Here is an 18,209-nt window from a genome sequence, read left to right as displayed (position 1 = left end):
CCAGAATCCTTTACAAACCTCAAAATGTGGCTAAAAAAACACGTTTTCCTCACATTTCGGTGACAGAAAGTTCTGGAATCTGAGAGAAGCCACAAATTTCCTTCCACCCAGCGTTCCCCTAGTCTCCCGATAAAAATGATACCTCACTTGTGTGGGTAGGCCTAGCCCCCGCGACAGGAAATGCCCCAAAACACAACATGGACACATCCCATTTTTTGACAGAAAACAGAGCTGCTTTTTGCAAAGTGCCTACTTGTAGATTTTGGCCTCTAGTTCAGCCGGCACCTAGGGAAACGTACCAAACCTGTGCATTTTTGAAAACTAGAGACCTAGGGGAATCCAAGATGGGGTGACTTGTGGGGCTCTGACCAGGTTCTGTTACCCAGAATCCTTTGCAAACCTCAAAATGTGGCTAAAATAACACGTTTTCCTCACATTTCGGTGACATAAAGTTGTGGAATCTGAGAGGAGCCACAAATTTCCTTCCACCCAGCGTTCCCCCAAGTCTCCCAATAAAAATGATAACTCACTTGTGGGGGTAGGCCTAGAACCCGCGACTGGAAATGCCCCAAAACACAACCTGGACACATCCCATTTTTTGACAGAAAACAGAGCGTTTTTTTGCCAAGTGCCTACCTGTAGATTTTGGCCTCTAGCTCAGCCGGCACCTAGGGAAACCTACTAAACCTGTGCATTTTTTAAAACTAGAGACATAGGGGAATCCATGATGGGGTGACTTGTGGGGCTCTGACCAGGTTCTGTTACCCAGAATCCTTTGCAAACCTCATAATGTGGCTCCACAGAGGTGTGATTTGTGTGGATTCCCCAAAGTTTTCTTACCCAGAATACCCTGCAAAGCTGAAATGTTGAATAAAAACTCTATTTTTCTCGCATTTCTATCACACAAACTACAGGAATATGCTGGGATCCACAAAATTCCTACCACCCAGTGATTCCTCACCTGTCCTGATAAAAACACTATCCCACTTGAGTGCCTACACCTAGTGCCTGCGTCAGGAATGGATCACCCCAGGGTCAACAGCTGCCTAATGTAAGGACCAACATTGACCTTTGTGTGATCTATTCCTGTCGTGGGCACCAGGCCTACCCACACAAGTGAGGTACCATTTTTATCGGGAGGCTGGGGGAACGCTGGGTGGAAGGAAATTTGTGGCTCCTCTCAGATTCCAGAACTTTCTGCCACAGAAATATGAGGAACATGTGTTTTTTTAGCCAAATTTTGAGGTTTGTAAAGGATTCTGGGTAACGGAACCTGGTCAGAGCCCCACAAGTCACCCCATCTTGGATTCCCCAGGGTTTCTAGTTTTCACAAATGTGCTGGTTTGCTAGGTTTCCCCAGGTGCCGGCTGAGCTAGAGGCCAAAAAGGTATCACCAAACACTCCACCCCACACATCACCCACACCACCCCATGGCACGGCAAAGACACCCCAGGTTCTAAAAAAAAAATATGCCCTGGGGGGGGGCGGCCCGTTTTCCGAGGGGGGCGACCCCCCCAAGTGAAATCCCTGGCGTCTAGACTTTCAGAAAGCCTCGTAAGAAAGAGAGACTCTCCCGTTTCTTACGAGGCCTTCCTGAAACTGTTTCCTGGCCCCCGATCGCAGCACAGCTTATTATGACCCACATCTCGGAATCTGCCAAAATTCAGACACCCACACAAGTCCGCCACACCAAAGGTCAGTGATAAACTGGCGATAACAAAACCGACACTGTCACGCCAACAGAAATACGCCCACACTATCACGACACACGAATCCACGTGGCGGTCTTTCAACTGCGGTATTCCATTGGCGGTACACACCGCCGCGCTCAAAATACACACACTTTTACAAAACACAGCCACATTGGACAATTCGAAATACACACACCTGATACACATACACACACCACTCCCACACACCCATTACAATATAAAACATGCACCCACATCACCCACAAACACCTACAACAAATTTACAGAGAGAAGGCGAGAGAGAAACACCACCAGCAAGAACAACAGCATCCACAGGCACACAACACCATCACCCACACAACTTCCATGCACCTCACACAACACACCACTACATATCACCACACTTATCACCACACACTCCACCCCACACATCACCCACACCACCCCATGGCACGGCAAAGACACCCCAGGTTCTCGGAGGAGGCGCTCAGGGTCATGGTGGAGGAAATCGTACGGGTAGAGCCACAGTTATTCGGAGCACAGGTGCAGCACACCTCCATTGCAAGGAAGATGGAGCTATGGCGAAGAATAGTGGACAGGGTCAACACAGTGGGACAGCACCCAAGAAATCGTGAGGACATCAGGAAGTGGTGGAATGACCTACGGGGGAAGGTGCGTTCTGTGGTCTCAAGACACCACCAGGCGGTTCAGCGGACTGGCGGCGCACCCCCACTTCCTCACCCACAACTAACAACATGGGAGGAGCAGGTCTTGCCGATTCTGCATCCTGAGGGCCTCACAGGAGTAGGTGGAGGAATGGACTCTGGTAAGTCAAAGCTTTACTATTACATTCCCCACCCTACCTGCATGCTATCACATACCCCCACCCTCACCCTCACCCCCAGCACCCCTACTCTTCACAAATGTCCCAACATCACAAACCACCCATCCCAACACCAATCCCTGCATGCAACAACAAAGCATGGACACACATCACCAAAGCATGCCCACTGCACATACCCATACACCCCCCTAAACCATCATCACACAAGCTCCCACACAGGAATGCTAGCACTGGGGTACACGGTCACCCACCCATTGCACACCATTACACACACAGATTTAATAAACATCCTTTTATACCCCTGCAGGACCCCTACCCAACGTCACCGGACCAGAGGGTACACACATGTCCACACCACCAACAGAAGAGGCCCACAGTGATGACAGCACCTCTGTCCAACTGGATCTAGATGACCAGCCCGGACCATCGGGGACCTCTGGACAGTCGGTTCCCCTCACATAGGCACAGGCCACCACAGACCTTCCCCCCTCTGGAAACACCAGCACAGCACCCACCTGGCGGGCCCATACCTCCGTCCCCAGGACACGTCAATCAGTTGTGTGTCCACCACTACAGGGAACCCAGGATAACCCACCACCCCAACAACAACAGGGACCTGGGGGCAGTGGTAGTGGGCACACGGTCCAGGTGACTGAGGCACTGGAACACAGGGGAACTGGGAGGGCTGCATTGCGACAGGGGGCGGACAGGCCAAGGGAACCCACTCTCCACAAGGCCCTCTCCTCCATCATGGGAGCCTACCACCACTCCCAGGAGACAATGGCAACGGTACTGGCCAAGTTTCAGGAGACCCAGCGCATGCAGGAGGAACAGTATATGGGCTTCAGGGAGGAACTTAGAACCATCAGCTCCACCCTGGGCACCATCGTAGGGGTGCTGAAGGAAGTACTCAACACCAGGAGGGACACTGTGGCACTACAAGGGGCCCCTGACACTAGCATGGACGATGAACTGCCCACCACCTCTGCCGGTGCTAGTGGACAGGACGCCCCGCCACAGGACCACCACACCAGCACCCCACCCCCTGCAGAGGGAGACCCACCCCCAAACGGTCCCTGAGATCCAGGAACAAGACAGAGCACGATGCCAAGACCCCGCCAAGAAATGAGACCACCCTGATTGTCATCCTACTGTCCCACTTTGTCACCCTGTCCATAATTAAACTGCCCTAGCTCCACTTCCTATGCGCATATGGGCAATGCACCTGTGAGACTAATAGACTGGACTCTGCCATGGACACTCCTCTGCCATCACCCCTCACCATTTCACTACCCCCTCCAATTTTGAGCATTTAAATAAACCCACCTAAACACAAAATGATCTGGAGTCTGTCTGTGATGTTGAAATAGTGTATTAGCAAATACAGTGACAAAATGTTTTTTAAAATAGTAATGTCAACATACCTATGTCACACAGCTCCAGTACATGAGGAATCTAAGCAGATGTCACATAGTGGGACCCAAATCTGTGAAACCGTATGGGAAAGTGACAACTCAGTGACCATACACTGGGTGAAAACAACAGACAGTAGAGAGGTAGTAGTGTTAAAGTACATGTAGTAGGCAGGTTTGTATTCTTACCTGTGTCTCACTGGAAATATTGCAGGATCACTGAGTCCCTGTTGTGCATGTCTTCTTCCTCTGCTTCCTCCTCATCACTGTCCACAGGCTCTACTGTTGCAATAACACCTCCATCTGGACCATCCTCCTGCAGAAAAGGCACCTGGCGTCGCAAAGCCAAGTTGTGAAGCATACAGCAGGCCACGATGATCTGGCACACCTTCTTTGGTGAGTAGAATAGGGATCCACCTGTCATATGGAGGCACCTGAACCTGGCCTTCAGGAGGCCAAAGGTCCGCTCGATCACCCTCCTAGTTCGCCCATGGGCCTCATTGTAGCGTTCCTCTGCCCTGGTGCTGGGATTCCTCACTGGGGTCAATAGCCATGACAGGTTGGGATAACCGGAGTCACCTGCAAATGGTGAGGGGCAACTGTAAGACACACACTAACCGGGAGAGATAACCCCAGACCCAGACAACCATTCCCACTGACTTGCTTCCAGGTGCTCACCTAATAGCCAAACACGGTGCCTCTGGAGTTGACCCATCACATAAGGGATGCTGCTATTCCGCAGGATGTAGGCGTCATGCACTGAGCCAGGGAACATGGCATTCACATGGGAGATGCACTGGTCTGCCAAACATACCATCTGTACATTCATAGAATGATAACTCTTCCGGTTTCTGTACACCTGTTCACTCCTGTGGGGGGGACCAAAGCCACATGTGTCCCATCAATGGCACCTATGATGTTGGGGATATGTCCCTGGGCATAGAAATCACCTTTCACTGTAGGCAAATCCTCCACCTCAGGGAAAACGATGTAGCTCTGCATGTGTTTCAGTAGGGCAGACAACACTCTGGACAATACGTTGGAAAACATAGGCTGGGACATCCCTGATGCCATGGCCACAGTTGTTTGAAAAGAGCCACTTGCAAGGAAATGGAGGACTGACAGCAGCTGCACTTGAGGGGGGACACCTGTGGGATAGCGGATTGCTGACATCAGGTCTGACTCCAACTGGGTACACAGTTCCTGGATTGTGGCACGGTCAAGCCTGTAGGTGATTATCAAATGTCGCTCCTCCATTGTCGACAGGTCCACCAACGGTCGGTACACCGGAGGATGCCGCCATCTCCTCACATATCCCAGCGGACGGTGCCTATGAAGGACAACAGCAAGCACAGAGTCAAACAACTCAGAGGTACGTACCCACAGTTTACCCAGAACACCAATCATACAGAAAAGGTGGACTGTATATGTGTTGAGTCTACGCCTATTTATGTGTGACGCAGTTGAAAATGAAGCCATGTGGGGCCCTCAAATGGCGGCTGCCTGACCTCTGAAGTGGGACAATGGGATGTGAGGTAACTGCGCTGGTGTTGTACTCCGTCGCGGTAGGCGGTTGAAGACCGAGGCGCAATGCTGCATTGGTTAACATTGGACCCTATGGGTCCCAGGAGCCAATGACGATGTACGCCGGCGGTGACGGTATGCACCGCCGCGGACGTGACCGCCATTTTCTAGCTGTTCAATCACTCGATACCTGATCTTCGACAGGAGAGGACCTACACTGCAAGTGCTGCTGTGACCTCGGTCTGGAAGAGACAATGGCTCGCACGTCTGGGGAAAGGGCCCCTGCCTTCACATCGGAGGAGTTGGAGAAGCTTGTTGATGGGGTCCTCCCCCAGTACATGCTACTCTACAGTCCTCCAGACAAAGAGGTAAGTACCCAGGGAGCATGTTATATGGGCTATGCCTGTGTGGAGAGGGCTGGATGTAAGAAGGAAGGGGGCAGAGTGTTGCATGCATGAAAGACGGTGAATGCATGTGACACATGGCAAGGGTAGGGATGGGGGCCACTCACTTTGACGGCGCAGCTGGTAATGACTTCTCTTCTTCCCCTGTACATTTCATGTAGGTCAGCGCCCACCAGAAGAAAGATATTTGGCGTGCCATCGCCAAGGACGTCCGGACCCTGGGGGTCTACCACAGACGGAGCACCCACTGCTGTAAAAGATGGGAGGACATTCGCCGCTGGAGCAAGAAGACGGCAGAGGCTCAGCTGGGGATGGCCTCCCAACGTGGAAGGGGTGCCCGTCGCACCAGGACCCCCCTGATGTTCAGGATCCTGGGGGTGGCCTACCCTGAGTTCAATGGGCACTTGAGGGCATCATAGCAGACACAAGGGGGTGAGTACACTCTCATTCTGCTGACTTTGCACGCAGTGGAGTTGTCTGGGTGGGGGAGGAGGGCTGTGGGTTTCCATAGGCCAAGGTGAGTTCCGTAGGCTAGGCCCCTCCGTAAGGCAGGCCCTGTGGCACCCCACCCCACCTCTGTAGAGTGCCAAGTACAGCTATTCATGACCCTGTGTCATCTATGTGTGCAGATGTCGTCCATAGCCTCGTAGACCATTTCCCAGGAAATGAACTGTGGAGCCCAAGAGCGCAGCATAGTGCAGAGGGCTTCTGTGTCTGTCTTGCCTGCCAACGGTAGCGGTAATCCATGCACTCAACATGTCTTTCTTCTGTCTCCCCCCCCTTTTTGTGGTCTTCCTGTTCTGGTGTGCATTAGCATCATCAGGCAGCAGAGCAGTGGCACCGGAGCACGAGGGAGCTGCATCCCACATGGCCCTGGAGGGCGAGACTACGGACTCGCCATTCACCAGCGGGACGGAGGGCGAGGGGAGCACCATGGAGGGGACAGGAGCTGAGACCAGCGACACAGACCCATCCTCTGATGGGAGCTCCCTTGTGGTGGCAGCAACATCTGTGCCCCCGCATCTACAGGTACAGCCGCCACCCCCCCACCAGCACCGCTCTCCCAGCAGCCCCTCAGCCTTCTCCCCGTGCCTGCTCACCCAGGAGGGTGGGCATCACCTTCGCCCCAGGCACCTCAGGCCCTGCCCCGGTCACCCCTGCTGCCCTCAGTGAGGAGGCCATCGACCTCCTCAGGTCACTTACTGTTGGGCAGTCTACCATTTTGAATGCCATCCAGGGTGTAGAAAGGCAGTTGCAACAAACTAATGCATTCCTGGAGGGCATTCATTCTGGTCAGGCGGCCCTTCACCGAGCTTTTCAAACTCTGGCCTCAGCACTGATGGCAGCCATTGTTCCTGTCTCTAGCCACCCCCCCCCAACTTCCTCCACCCAGACCCAATCCTCTGAACCTCTGCCAATCCCAAGCACACCATCAGACCAGCCTGCACACACCTCACCACACAAGGGAAGCTCAGGCAAACATAAGCACCACACATCACACAGGCACTCACGCAAGCAACACACACATGCAGACACACCAACATCCACTGCCTCCACTGTGTCCCCCTCCTCGTCATCTCCCTCCTCCCCCAGTCTCATCTACACTCACACCTGCATGCACTACCTCTACAGCCACTACGTCCCTCACCAGCACACCCACCAGCACACCCCGCTCACGTGCAGTCACCACCCCCACTACAATGCACACGTCCCCTGTGTCCTCTCCCAGTGTGTCTGTGGCGGCCCCTCCCAAAATACACAAACGCAGGCACACACACACCCAACAGCCATCCACGTCACGACAGCCTCCAGCGCATGCACCTGCATCCAAAGTCACCAAACATACACCTCCTACTACCACCACCTCTTCCTCCACTCCCAAACACCCTCCAGCTACCGTCCCAGTGTGTCCAAAAGAATTTTCCTGTCCAGCCTTGACCTTTTTCCCACACCTCCCCCACCCCGTCCATCTCATAGGTCCCGAAGTAGCACCTCAGCCACAACATCTCCGGGACTAGTGGTGCCTGTAGTCACAGGTATGTGGAGTGCACCGGCCACCAGGACAGCCAGTGTGGCACGGAGCCACAGCACATCCAGTCCCCCACCTGTGAAGCATCAGAAGTTGGCCAGTGCCCAGCGGGAGAGGGGGAAGACTCCAGCCACCAAAGCCGCTCCCCGGGGCCCGTTGGGAGTGTGGAGTCAGCTGTGACACCTTCCAAGGTGGGGAAGGGCCACAAGAAACCTGGCAAGTCTGGGAAGGGCTGCACGGCGGAGAAGACTGCCATCATCCCCGCTGCCCAGGAGGCCAGCCCCAGCCCAGCTGCCCAAGAGGCCACGCTAGCCCCAGCCCAGCTGCCCAGGAGGCCACCGCCAGCCCCCAGCCCAGCTGCCCAGGAGGCCACCGCCAGCCCCAGCACAGCTGGCTAGGAGGCCACCGCCAGCCCCAGCCCAGCTGCCCAGAAGGCCACCGCCAGCCCCAGCCCAGCTGATCCATGAAGAACCGCCAGCACAAGCCCAGCTGGGCCATGAAGGACCGCCAGCACAACTCCCGCTGGGCCATGAAGGACCGCCGGCACAAGCCCTGCTGGGCCATGAAGGAACGCCAAATCAAGCACTGCTGAACAGGGCACTGCCAACTCAAACACTGCTGAAAAGGGCACCGCCTACTCAAGCAGCGCTGAACAGGGCACTGCCAAATCAAGCACTGCTGAACAGGGCACCGCCGCCTCAAGCACCGCTGAACAGGGCACCGCCGTCTCAAGCACCGCTGAACAGGGCACCGCCAAATCAAGCACTGCTGAACAGAGCACCGCCGTCTCAAGCACCGCTGAACAGGGCACCGCCTACTCAAGCACCGCTGATCAGGGCACCGCCAACTCAAGCACCGCTGAACAGGGCACCGCCGCCTCAAGCACCGCTGAACAGGGCACCGCCATCTCAAACACCGCTGAAGAGGGCACCGCCAAATCAAGGACCGCTGAACAGGGCACTGCCAAATCAAGCACCGCTGAACACGGCACCGCCGCCTCAAGCACCGCTAAACAGGGCACCGCTCTCTCAAGCACCGCTAAACAGGGCACCACCTTCTCAAGCACCGATGAACAGGGCACCGCCTACTCAAGCACCGCTGAACAGGGCACCGCCAAATCAAGCACAGCTGAACAGGGCAACGCCAAATCAAGCACCACTAGCCCATGAGCGGCAGGGGCACTGACGCAACTGGGTCAATCACGGGGTGAGTGATGAACTCTGGGCACCAGTCCCCCTCCAGAACCAGTGGAGACATCCATCCACTACCTCTGTCCTTCACAGGATGAAGCACTTTGGGCACCTTGCCCCCTCCAGAACCAGTGGAGACTGTTATCCACTTGTGAGACTGTGGCTTTGCACTCCCCAGGATTGAACAGTGGGCAACCCACCCACTGTAGAGACTTGTGAGACTGTGGCTTTGCACTCCCCAGGACTGAACAGTGGGCAACCCACCCACTGTAGAGACTTAAGAGACTGTGGCTTTGCACTCCCCAGGATGTTACGAGGGAAGCTCCACAGCGGGGACAGGAGCTGAGACCAGCGACACGGACTCGTCCTCTGATGGGAGCTCCCTTGTGGTGGCGGCAACATCTGTGCTCCCCGCATCTACAGGTACAGCCGCCACCCCCCTTACCAGCACCGCCCTCCCAGCAGCCCCTCAGCCTTCGCCCGTGCCCGTTCACCCAGGAGGGTGGGCATCACCTTCGCCCCAGACACCTCAGGCCCTGCCCCAGTCACCCCTGCTGCCCTCAGTGAGGAGGCCATTGACCTCCTCAGGTCACTCACTGTTGGGCAGTCTACCCTTTTGAATGCCATCCAGGGTGTAGAAAGGCAGTTGCAACAAACGAATGCATTCCTGGAGGGCATTCATTCTGGTCAGGCGGCCCTTCACCAAGCTTTTCAAACTCTGGCCTCTGCACTGATAGCAGCCATTGTCCCCATCTCTAGCCTCCCCCCTCCAGCTTCCTCCACCCAGACCCAATACCCTGTACCTCTGCCTATCCCAAGCACACCATCAGACCAGCCTGCACACACCTCACCACACAAGGGAAGCTCAGGCAATCATAAGCACCACACATCACACAGGCACTCACGCAAGCAACACACACATGCACACACACCAACATCCACTGCCTCCACCGTGTCCCCCTCCTCGTCATCTCCCTCGTCCCTCCCAGTCTCGTCTACACTCACACCTGCATGCACTACCTCTACAGCCACTACGTCCCTCACCAGCACACCCACCAGCACACCCCGCTCACGTGCAGTCACCACCCCCACTACCATGCACACGTCCCCTGTGTCCTCTCCCAGTGTGTCTGTGACGGCCCCTCCCAAGATACACAAACACAGGCACACACCCACCCAACAGCCATCCACCTCACGACAGCCTCCAGTGCATGCACCTGCACCCAAAGTCACCAAACGTACACCTCCTACTACACCACCTCTTCCTCCACTCCCAAACCCCCTCCAGCTACCCGTCCCAGTGTGTCAAAAAGAATTTTCCTGTCCAGCCTTGACCCTTTTCCCACACCTCCCCCACCCTGTCCATCTCATAGGTCCCAAAGTAGCACCTCAGCCACAACATCTCCGGGACCAGTGGTGCCTGTAGTCACAGGTATGTGGAGTGCACCAGCCACCAGGACAGCCAGTGTGGCACTGAGCCACAGCACAGCCAGTCCCCCACCTGTGAAGCATCAGAAGTTGGTCAGTGCCCGGCGGGAGAAGGGGAAGACTCCAGCCACCAAAGCCTCTCCCAGGGGTCCGGTTGGGAGTGTGGAGTCAGCTGTGACACCTTCCAAGGTGGGGAAGGGCCACAAGAAACCCGGCAAGTCTGGATAAGGCTGCACGGCGGAGAAGACCGCCATCATCCCCACTGCCCAGGAGGCCACCGCCAGCCCCAGCCCAGCTGCTCAGGAGGCCACCGCCAGCCCCAGCCCAGCTGATCCATGAAGGACCGCCAGCACAAGCCCCGCTGGGCCATGAAGGACCGCCAGCACAAGCCCCGCTGGGCCATGAAGGAACGCCAAATCAAGCACCGCTGAACAGGGCACTGCCAACTCAAGCACCGCTGAACAGGGCACCGCCTACTCAAGCACCGCTGATCAGGGCACTGCCAAATCAGGCACCGCTGAACAGGGCACCGCCGCCTCAAGCACCGCTGAACAGGGCATCGCCGTCTCAAGCACCGCTGAACAGGGCACCGCCAAATCAAGCACCACTGAAAAGGGCACCACCAAATCAAGCACCGTTGAACAGGGCACTGCCTACTCAAGCACCGCTGAACAGGGTACCGCCAATTCAAGCAGCGCTGAACAGGGCACAGCCGCCTCAAGCACCGCTGAACAGGGCACCGCCGTCTCAAGCACCGCTGAACAGGGCACCGCAGTCTCAAGCACCGCTGAACAGGGCAGCTCCGTCTCAAGCACCGCTGAACAGGGCACCGCCGTCTCAAGTACCGCTGAACAGGGCACCGCCGTCTCAAGCACCGCTGAACAGGGCACCGCCTACTCAAGCACCGCTGAACAGGTCACCGCCTACTCAAGCACGGCTGAACAGGGCACCGCCAAATCAAGCTCCGCTAGCCCATGAGCGGCAGGGGCACTGACGCAACTGGGTCAGTCACGGGGTGAGTGATACACTCTGGGCACCAATCCCCCTCCAAAACCAGTGGAGACATCCATCCACTACCTCTGTCCTTCACAGGATGAAGCACTCTGGGCACCATGCCCCCTCCAGAACCAGTGGAGACATCAATCCACTACCTCTGTCCTTCACAGGATGAAGCACTCTGGGCACCAGTCCCCCTCCAGCACCAGTGGAGACATCCATCCACTACCTCTGTCCTTCACAGGATGAAGCACTCTGGGCACCATGCCCCCTCCAGAACCAATGGAGACTGTTATCCACTTGTGAGACTGTGGCTATGCACTCCCCAGGATTGAACAGTGGGCACCCCACCCACTGTAGAAACTTGTGAGACTGTGGCTTTGCACTCCCCAGGATTGAACAGTGGGCAACCCACCCACTGTAGAGACTTGAGAGACTGTGGCTTTGCACTCCCCAGAATGTTAAGTGGGCAACCCACCCACTGTAGAGACTTGAGAGACTATGGCTTTGCACTCCCCAGGATGTTACAGTGGGCAACCCACCCACTGTAGAGACTTGAGAGACTGTGGCTTTGCACTCCCCAGGATGTTACAGTGGGCAAACCACCCACTGTATAGACTTGAGAGACTGTGGCTTTGCACTCCCCAGGATGGAACAGTGGGGATGTGGCCCCCTCGTGGATTTGTAGTTGTGCACTCAAGCGGCTGAGGTGCCCCCCCTTTCCCTCCCCCTGAGGTGCCTGTTTTCTTGCTCTCTGATGCTCCTGCAGTGTTCTCTCCGTCATGGTTGGGGATCTTGTGTGGGCCTCACCCATACCGTGTGGTCCCAGTTTTCCACAGACTTTCTTTGTGCAGTACCTGGACTTCTATGCCTGGTATATATTTTGTGCATGGTGTATATATATATTTCTGCCTACTTGTTTGTTATATATTCCGATGGTTACACTCATTTTCTTTGGTCTTTCCATTCTTCCGAGGGGGTTGTAACTGTAATGTATTGATATGCATTAGTGTGTGTGTTGTAGTGGGTGAGGGTGGCTGTGTTGCGTGTGTGTCCCTGTTTTTTCCCTCCCCCCTCCCCTGTGTCATAGGTGCAGTACTCATCGTGGTCTTCGCCACCGGCGTTTGTGCTCCTGGTTGAGAAGCAGGAAGTCTATCGCAGGTAGGATTTGGAGTTCTGGATCCATGGTGTCTTCGTTCCTCGTGGAGTGTGTAGAGGTGAGCGTTTTCCCTTCAAAATTCCTGTTTCCGCCGTGTTTTTATCTGCGGTGTATCCGCCCCGGAAAAGGTGGCGGATTGGCCTGTCGTAATAGTGTGGGCGGTACATTGTCTCCCGCCTGTCTGTTGGCGGTGACCGCCACGCTGTTTGTTTGTACCGCTGTGGCAGTCGGAGTGTTAAAGTGGCTGTCTTTGTTGGCGGTTTCCGCCACGGTCTAATTGCTATTTTTTTACCGCAGGCCTGTTGGCGGTCTTACCACCGCTTTAACACCGTCCGCCAGGGTTGTAATGACAACCCATGTCATTATACATTGTAATAGTCCCAGTTTTCAGGCTGGGTTACGGATTCATGGGGACTCAACCCTATAGGAAGTTACATCTATTGTTAGTAAGGCTGAACTCAATTCCAGGTGTGGGAAGGCTTTAGTGTCATCTGGCAAAAAGGGAGTGGTGGTAAAATCAGTCACCAATAAAGTTATTAACAAGGAAGAGCAAGGAAGTGTTAAGAAGAAAAGTACTAAAATGTTTAATTTCAATAAAAGGATGGAAGATCTTCAGGGCAGATGTTAGCAATGTGGCAGTTCTAAACAACTAGCCACTATAAGAGATGCCCAGCATTAAATCAATACTGTTCTAGGTGTGGAGTCATAATGTCAATGCAGTTAAATGCATTGTTGATGATGGCTGTCAGGGTGAAGACCAATCAGTTTCTGATAGAGAATGCCTGCAAGTACTCAGAATTCATGACAGGGTGATGGAAGTTGGAAGATGTAGAAGGATGAAGCCCACATGTGATATTGTGGTGGGTGGTGAACAACTAAATTTGGTTGCTGACTTAGGATTGCCATACATCATTATTAACAAAAAGAGCTGCATAAACTAGACACTAAATCCCAAAGTTTAACAGGTGAACCTTTCAACCTTCTTGATTTCCATGGATTGAAGGTTGAGTTTAATGACATGGCAGCAGAATATAAATTGTATGTTGCTGAAAATGGACCATTACTTTTCGGGCAGTGGGATCAAGCTGAGTTTGGCATTTTACTTTACCCCAACAGTCCTGATCCAGTGTTAATGGTGGAATATGACATACACAAGGAGTAGGTTTTCACTAGTGAGTTTCTGTCTGTGTTTTCAGGCAAAATTGAAGAATTTAAAGGGTTTGTGCATAAAATAATATTGAAGAATGAAGCACAACGTTGCATCCTCAAAGTAAGAGATTTTCCCTTAGTATTTAGAAGGGAGGGATTTTTTAAATTGGATAAGTTGGTGAAATCAATGGTCATTGAACATGTTGAATCATCAGATTGGGTGGCTCCCCTGGTTGTGCCATGTAAATCGGATGGATGGGCCAGGCTCTCTATAGATTTGGAGGACCTTAACAAGAACATTTTTGTTTCCCTTGCCTCACATTAAGGAGTTACTATTGGTAACTAAAAGAATGAACTTGTTTTCCACCATAGATCATACCGTTGCATTCCATCAGGTGCCGTTAGATCATGAGGGGAAATGATTTACTGCTTTTATCACATCTGTAGGCTGTTTTCAGTTCAGAAAAGTACCATCTGTGTTAGCTTCTTTTGTGGCAATGTCCCAACACCTTATGTACCAGTTATTTAAAAACAGGAAGAGGGTCACATTTTTCAAAAACAACATTCTAGTGATGAGTAGGAACAGGGAGGAACATGAAAAGGAATTGAAGGAGGCAATGGGGACCTTGGAAAAGCATGGGTTGACCGCAGAAGCAACTAAATATAAGTTTGCAATTAACAAGGTTATTTCTTTAGGTCACACAATCAGTTATATTGGTATTGCTCCAAAAGCAATTAGATGAGGCAATTAAAATGCTCCCCCCTCTTCAAAATAAGGATATGGTCTGGGTTTTCTTAAGATTGGTGGAATTTTCTTCTAAATTTGTGAGCGGCTTTTCAGAGAAAATGTATCATATTAGTTATTGGGTGTAAATTTGTATGGTCATGTGAATGCTACATGGCCTCTGATAGCATTAAGAAAAATATTTGTGGGACACCTGTGCTTCAAGGATTAAATCGCACTTGTAAAAGCTCCATCATCAAGGATGCCAGTGGGAAAGGGCGATGGGCAGTTTTGTCTCAGCTTGACCACAAAGGGGTGTAACTTTTTATTGCTTTTATGTCCCATGCATTAACACCAAGAGAGGAGAAGTGCTCCAGTATCCAAAGAGAGACTTTAGGGTGTGTGTGGGGCCTTATCCACTTTAGGCAGTTCATCTAGGGAACTAAGTAATTGTAAGGTGTGATTACAAGCCTTGAATTAAAGTTCTCATTTCACACAGGTTATCTAGATGGTCTTTGCAAATTTGGGAATATATTTATGAAGTTAATTAAGTTCCAGATGCTAATAGTAAACTCAATGGCTTTCTCTGTAGATTATCGTTGCATATTAAGGAAGACACAGGAAGTGAGTGAAATGACTGCTTAGTGACAACTCTGTTTTCAAGTGATTTACATGGCATAGGTCTGGAGGAATGGATTGCACAATTATAGTGTTAGGGTATGTTGTTCTAAGTGAAAGTGTATGTCAGTGAAGATTGGCCAGAGAAGAGACATATTGAGAAAGACCTGATGATATTTTGGGAAGTAACACATAAATTGTCTGTGAAGAATGAATTTTTATTGAGGGGTGTACGGTTGATGCCACCAGGTGGCTTGCATGGTAAAATCATAAATTTATGCCATGAAGGTCACTGTGGCATTGTGAAAAATAAAATAGAGTTTAACAATCAAATTGGTGGCCTGGTTTGGACAGAGAAATTGAAGGTGTGGAAAGAGAATGTGTGTAAATCCCCTTACATCCAATAGAGGTTCAAGTGATGCCTTGGAAATGAATTGGTGTGGATAGGTTTGGTCCTATGTAAGAAAGAGATTGTATGCCCAAGTATGTGTTGTTGGTGATTGGTGTTGGTTGTGATTTTGTGACATTTGAAATGCATGGTTGATCTCTTCTACCACTGTATAGTACTCTGCCACTGTATGATATGAGAAGTGGCATCCTTCTTCTGTATGTTTCATTAGGCTATAGTATCTATCTATCTATCTATCTATCTATCTATCTATCTATCTATCTATCTATCTATCTATCTATCTATCTATCTATCTATCTATCTATCTAGCTATCTACAGCGTGTTAATTACATTGTATAATATGTGAAAAGGTATTCTTCTACATGTGTTGTTATATTTTTGCAGGGTTTTATCACATTGCAATTAAGTTGCAATTATGTGATTTTTTTAACATTTTGGGGGGAAGGTGTGTTGGGTTAAGAATGTTGGTGCTATGGGAATGTTGGTGCTTGGCTGAGAGAGAGGTTCAGAGTGAGTGGCAGTTGGTGCATGCATGAGCACTGAGGCTGATGGGCTGTGACCTGTGATGCTCAGGGGCTTGAGCTTATGGAATAAACTTGTGTCAGAGCATTTTTATCCTACGCAGGAATCAATGACCTTTGAGGTCAACGGATCTTTGGACCCAGAAAAGGGTGTGGTAGAATCACTAACACAATTTCAACATCAAACCAATTAAGTTACACACCATGGCCAATGCGGCCACGAAAGAAAATTCCAGTCAGAATTAAAGGGATTTATTACGAACTCATGTCAGGTAGACAATTTGCAAGACCAACTTATATAGATACAGATACACCAAGGGTTGCCTAAGATAACAAAATAAGTTCAGGCAGAATAACGTTAATCAGAATAATCATTCAAGAAGAAGAATACAAATAATTAACAGGAATATTTGTGATACAGAAATCAAGCATTGCTCAGGATTAGCAATTATCAATCAATTCAAATCAACAGAGTTATAATTTTTGTTCGGCACAGGGAAATGCTATAGTTGGGAAAATCAGGGAGAAATCTGTGTGGGGCGGAACACATTGGCAAAAGACAAAAAGCATGAAAAGGACAAAAATAATTTGTAAAACAATAATCTTGAGTGACAAACTACTAGCTAAGGTAGGCAAAAGATAGATAAAAAGGGAAAGCATCAGCATGTCAGAAGCTCAATCAATAGTCTTCTGTGGGGAAAAGGAAGAAAAATCTCTAAGTCTCAATATGACATCTCAAAGGGGCAAAGACAGACAGGAAGTTACTTTTCCAACGGGCTCAGCATGCGGGGTGCTTCATCTCCAGGGGTGTGGAGAATCTGAAGATCGCTGACCAAAGTCCAATTGGCCATTGACATATTAAAGTTCATACAGTGTACTGATTCACCAAAGGTAGCAGTCACATTAAGTTGAAGGGGAATCATCCAATGGAAATGAATGACACCAGTCCAAACTGCAGCAGTTCAATATTTACAAGTCTGTCATGAGAACATCTTCCATTTATCTAGCTTCACATGAGTTTGTAACAATTGTATATAATAATAGTCCATAAATCAGAATGTTCTCCTTTCAAGGTCATTGTTGTACTTCTCTCTATGTCTAAACAATAGGGGTCTATTACCAAAGCTTGTCTTCACATGAGAATGATGTCTGAAAGAAAGATTCACATTTAAGAAATGAAAATGTACTGACACGAAAAACAGGCTTAATAGGCCTCACGTTAATGCAAGTGCGTTAATGCAGCATATTGATACATCAAATAAAACACACTTTAATATACGAAATATGATTCCTACATGTATAACTCTTCATTAACATTTAGATTTAAGCAATTTTAAATGGAATAATTCTATCCGTACATTTCAGTCAGTATAACATGGAGCTACAGTCCTTCTATTTTTGCATTCATACTTAATTTAATAATCATCGGAAATCCAATATTGCTTCAATACATTCTATTAGCTTAAAAGTCAAAGGGCCACATGTACAAAATTCAGGTTTTGCAACTTGTAAATTGCGAGTCATAGCGACTCGCAATTTGCGAGTCGCAAAACCTGATGTACAACAGTGTCAATGCCACTGTTTGCGATTCCCAATGGGGTCGCAAAAGACCTACCTCATGAATATACATGAGGTAGGTCGCATTTTGCGACCCTATTGGGAATGTCTGCCCTCACAGGGAGGGCGGCCTGCTGGAGACAGCAGACCACCGTGTCTGTGACTGCATTTAAATAAAGTAGTTTTTTTAAAAATGCAGCCCATTTTCCTTAAAGGAAAACGAGATGCATTTCAAAAACAAAAATGAAAAGTTTTATTTTCATTTTTTCAGAGCAGACAGTGGTCTGTGGGACCACTGCCTGCTCTGAAAAAATATTTTCCCTGCCATTCACAAAGGGGAAGGGGTCCTTTCTGGACCCCTTCCCGTTTGCGAATGGGTTATCACCAGTTTGAAACTGGTGCTAACTGTGATTGTTTTGCGATGGTGACAAGATGAGGGAAGTGCACTGTGCACTCCCCTCACTGTGCATGTATGTTAGGCCAGCCGTCTGTGTGTAGATACAACACCATTTCTGGGCTGGAGAGAGCATAAACAGGCACCCAGTCTTCCTGG

The sequence above is a fragment of the Pleurodeles waltl genome, chromosome 1_1 (assembly GCF_031143425.1).
Source record: "Pleurodeles waltl isolate 20211129_DDA chromosome 1_1, aPleWal1.hap1.20221129, whole genome shotgun sequence".
Classification (NCBI taxonomy): Eukaryota; Metazoa; Chordata; class Amphibia; order Caudata; family Salamandridae; genus Pleurodeles; species Pleurodeles waltl.
This window is presented reverse-complemented; position numbering follows the sequence as displayed.